The sequence below is a fragment of the Triticum aestivum genome, chromosome 5D, assembly GCF_018294505.1.
Source record: "Triticum aestivum cultivar Chinese Spring chromosome 5D, IWGSC CS RefSeq v2.1, whole genome shotgun sequence".
Classification (NCBI taxonomy): Eukaryota; Viridiplantae; Streptophyta; class Magnoliopsida; order Poales; family Poaceae; genus Triticum; species Triticum aestivum.
In genome coordinates, this window is record NC_057808.1 from 305,915,711 (window position 1) to 305,920,983 (window position 5,273).

Here is a 5,273-nt window from a genome sequence, read left to right on the forward strand (position 1 = left end):
AAAGAAGAGCCAGACGCGAATAAACCCTCCAAGACACAGTCCAAGCGCCGGCGCCCCAAACGCTGTTCTAAGCCTCGTCGCTCAAAGGATGGCAACACTAGCACCGGAGAAAATAGTACTCTGGGCGATGCCGAAAACAATGAAGACCCCGTCGGAGCTGCATCCGAACAGGAGGAACATGACAACATGCAAGACAACCCTGATGAACAGGCCATAGAAGATGACTCGGAGGACGATAGTTACCGCCCACCCTCCGAGGAGGAGACAAGCCTCGGCAACGAAGACTTCATCGTGCCTGAGGATCCTCTAGAGCAGGAGCGCTTTAAGCTTCAACTCATAGCCACTGCAAGGAGCCTGAAAAAGAAACAGCAGCAGCTTCAAGCTGAACAAGATCTGCTCATCGACAGATGGACTGATGTCCTGATAGCCGAAGAATACGGCCTCAAGCGCCCAGCCAAGAGCTACCCGAAACGCAGACTGCTACCTCAATTCGATGAGGAGGCACCGAAGCACACATCTCGCTCGCGTAATTCAGAACGACCACCACGTGGTCGAGACAGGGCGGCCGACCGGCCACCCCGCGGTTGGGATAAAGCGGCAACTCAGGCCGAACAGCAGCCTGCCCCCACCGCCCCGTAAATATAGAGACGGAAGAGTTCGGGGTCACACGTACGACCTCCGGCAGACCCTGAAAAGTAGAGCAGGACATACAAGATCGATTTACGGATCGCGAGGACGTGCCTCGAGGCACGACGATGGCTACCTATTCGGACGTGATAAACCCAACCACGCCCGGGCCGAATGCCGCAGACGGACTCCATCAGAGCTACGCCGCGATGCGGCCCGATACAGAGGTGTCGCACACCCTCTCTGCTTCACATATGAAGTACTGGATCATGAATTCCCCGAGGGGTTCAAGCCCGTCAATATCGAATCATATGACGGCACAACCGATCCTGCAGTATGGATCGAGGATTTTATTCCCCATATCCATATGGCTCGAGGAGATGACCTCCATGCCATTAAATACCTCCCACTAAAGCTCAAAGGGCCAGCTCGACAGTGGCTAAATAGTCTTCCTGGGAACTCCATCGGCAGCTGGGAGGACTTGGAAGAGGCTTTCCTTGATAACTTCCAAGGAACTTATGTCCGGCCACCAGATGCCGATGACTTAAGACACATAGTTCAACAACCTGGAGAATCAGCCAGAAAATTCTGGACTAGGTTCCTAACCAAAAAGAACCAGATCGTCGACTGTCCGGATGCCGAAGCCCTAGCGGCCTTTAAGCATAGCATCCCGGACGAATTGCTCGCCCGCCACCTTGGCCAGGAAAAGCCGAGGTCCATGACAGTCCTCACGACACGTATGACCCGCTTTTGCGTGGGAGAGGATAGCTGGCTGGCTGGCAGTACAAACACGACCAATGAAACGAGCCCCTCTGAGGCCAAAAACAGCACCCGCAAGCTCGGGCACAACAGAAACAAACGCCGAAGCAATAACGGTAACACCGATGACACTACAGTTCACGCCGGATTCAGGGCTCCAAGTCCGGCCAACGAAAGAAACCCTATAAAAGGAGCATCAGAGGACCATCCAGCTTGGACCGCATACTCGATCGTCCTTGACAGATACATGGCACCCCAGACAAACCGGCAAACCATACTAACAGAGGTTGCCAGGTCTTTAAACAAGCTAGCAAGGTAAATAGCAGAAACAAAGAAGGGGAATCACAGAGCGAGGATGATGACGAGGAGCCCCGGCAGTCGAACACCCGGGGGCCAAATAAATTTCCCCCTCAAGTCAAAACGGTGAACATGATATACGCTACTCATATTCCCAAAAGGGAGCGCAAGCGCGCACTCAGGGACGTCTATGCGGTAGAGCCAGTCGCCCCGAAATTCAATCCGTGGTCGTCACTTCCGATCACCTTCGACCTCCGAGACCATCCAAGTAGCATCCGGCATGGCGGTTCAGCCGCACTGGTCCTCGACCCAATCATTGACGGATTTCACCTGACTCGAGTCCTAATGGACGGTGGTAGCAGCCTCAACCAGCTCTATCAGGATACAGTACGTAAAATGAGCATTGACCCCTCACGAGTCAAGCCCACGAAGACTACCTTTAAAGGAGTCATACCAGGCGTAGAGGCCCGTTGTACGGGCTCAATAACGCTGGAGGTAGTATTCGGTTCCCCAGATAACTTCCGAAGCGAAGAACTAATCTTCGATATCGTCCCCTTTTGCAGCGGGTATCACGCACTGCTCGGACGAACCGCATTCGCTAGATTTAACGCGGTGCCACATTATGCTTATCTCAAGCTCAAGATGCTCGGTCCACGTGGAGTCATTACAGTAAATGGAAACACGGAACGCTCCCTCCGTACAGAGGAGCACACCGCCGCCCTAGCAGCAGAAGTACAGAGTGGCCTTCTCAAGCAACATTATAATCCGGCTGCCGAGCCCCTGGACATCATCAGGAGGGCCCGGACCACACTACAACAGGACAGATCGGCTCGTCACGAGCCGAATTAGCAATTTGGCCTCCGTCCCAACCCCGATGAGGCAATGGCATTAATACCGCGCGTACATAAACTACGCACTCAATACCCCATGGGTATTGATGGAGGCATAATTCGTTCGTGATCCACAGTACGACTTGATCGACCCTGGATTTTGCACACTTTTACTTTTTCTTTTTATGGGTTTTCTTCTCTTTTCGAGGTCTATACAGACAACCCGCTTGCAGAACACACCAAGGAGGCAAGGAGCTATGGCTTACAAGGGAATCCCCAGGTGGTCTCTATTAAATGATTGCCATACTTGCTTTTTATATCCGCACGTAGCTCGCCCTTGGTCACGGCATGTTAGATAGCCTTACTTGCTTATCGCATTACTTGTACAAAGTACGCCTCGACGTACTAGTAACATCACAATGGTGAATACAAGGTAGCGTCAGCTTGTTGTTTCATTTTCTCGTTTCCTCACCTCGGTATTAATTACTCATTGCACACGTACACCATGGTACGTATTACTACGCCAGGGGCTTCATTACACCCAACACTACGGCAATAAAAAGTCCGAACACTTTTATAGTACAGTTCGGCACCCCGAACTTATAACATTATATGCATCGGCTACAAATCATGTCTTTGGTCAATAGTTGGGTTGCCCGGCTCCTGTGCTTACTACCTTACGTTCCGCTATATCGGCTAGGGTAGTAAAGGGAGAACTACTACGATTGTGTCCTGGTTCTTCCGGAAGAGCACCTCAGTAGAGAAAGCCGAAAACTGACTGTCATGGTGCGGCGAGAGCCGGTCAGCTGTTCGAGAGGTTCCAAATCATTAGAGATTTTTTCCGCTTGTTGCGAACAATCAGTTCCTCTGATTAGGCGTGTATAGCGCCCCTAGTTCGGTCTCCTGAATACCAGGGGCTTCGCCAACTTTCTTAATTGTCAAACTCCTATGGCTAAGTGAGGGCGGTAAAGGCCGCATAGTCTGATTGCCTTGTTCGTTGCGCTAAACACCTCCTTCAAGGACCAGAATGTGGAGTAAAGAGTGTTTAGATTTATACCGAACACCCCCGTACTATCTACATGGGGGCAGAAGCCGACGACTGGTCAACCCTCAGATTCAATAAACAGCCGCACAGGAGGTAAAATTTAAATCATAAGCATTATGCTACATAACATCATTGTTCCATATTACAGGGCAAGGTAATACACATGTTCTCATGGGAATATAACATCCTTCGAACATTGCTCCGCCACAAGGCGGGACCCCTCCAGGACACCATCAAAATAGTGCTTGGGTCGACGATGCTCCTTGCCCTCCGGCGGTCCCTCGGTCATCAGCTTCTTGGCATCCAGCTTCGCCCAATGCGTCTTGACGTGGGCAAAGGCCACACGCGCACGTTCAATACAGACCGACCGCTTCACGGCTTCGAGCCACGGACAGGCACTCACAAGCCACTGCACAAGTCTGAAGTAGCTGCTAGATATAGGATCGGCAGGCCACAGCCGGACTATCAGGTCGTTCATGGCTAGCTCTGCCAACCTGTGCAGCTCGACCAACTGCTTTAGCTGGTCGCTGAAGGGCACCGGATGTTCGGATCCCAGATATTGGGACCAGAATAGCTTCTCTATAGACATCCCTTCTTCGACTCTATAATACTCGGCAGCATCTGATACACGGTGCGGCAGATCCGTAAACGCCCCTGGAAAATCCAAATTCAGGATAAGTACAAGGAACGTCTCTTCTACATACTTGCTATGCATGGTGAAAGACTTACCCGCCGTAATCTTCTTGGCCACCTGAATTTCCTGGAGGGCGCTCTGGGCTTCGGCTCGTGCATCCTGCGTGCTCTGGCGGGCCTTTGCCAATTCAGACTCTTGCGCCTTACAATCGCGCTCCAAGGACTCAAATCTCTCTATCGCGCCCTAGAGCTGTTGTTGCGCTTCACCAACCCGGGCCTCGTGCTTCTCGCGCGAGGCGCGTTCCTTGGCCGCCTTGTCCTCGGCCTCGGCTAGCGCCTTCTTAAGGGCTGCCACCTCGGTCGTGGCCCCTAATAAAATTTATGACACTTTAGTCCGGTCGGACTATTCATTTGTGTTGAAATATACCCACAGGTTACTGGATACCTTGCTATCCTCCAGCTGCTTCTTCACGAGGCCGAGCTCCTCCTCAGCCCGCTCCAGTTTCTTCTTCAGTCCGGAGACCTCCGCAGCATGAGCAGTGGCAGCCTACAGCGATACCTGCTTGTTCACATAGACAACTCATGTTAGACTCCTGCGATATTTATTCTTGATCCTCTGTTCGGCTTTTCTTCCGAACACCAAACAGAGCATCAGGGGCTACTGTCTATACTGTGATATTTTTTCTACAGTCACATTACTTACCTCAAAGCCTATTAGAAGGCTAGTGTAGACCTCGGTCAGTCCGCTTTTGGCGAACTGAACCTCCTCTATTACCGTGTCCATAAGGACACGATGTTCATGCACGATAGAGGCGCCTCGTAGTGCCTCCATCATATTATCCGGTGCCTCTGGTTGGACAGAGGTCACCGGTGGAACAGGCACATTCCCTCCTTATGGGGAATGCCGTTCGCTGGACCCCAGAGCCGTGTAGATCTCCGGAATGGTATCCGGCTGAGGTCCGAGGGGTACTCGGGCCCTGTCACCACTCCCCGTGGGGACTTTTTCCCCCGTATGTCCGGCGGCCGAAGAGTCATCCTGGGGCGTCACCCCGATGATCTCCGGAATCTCCCCCCGGCCTGGG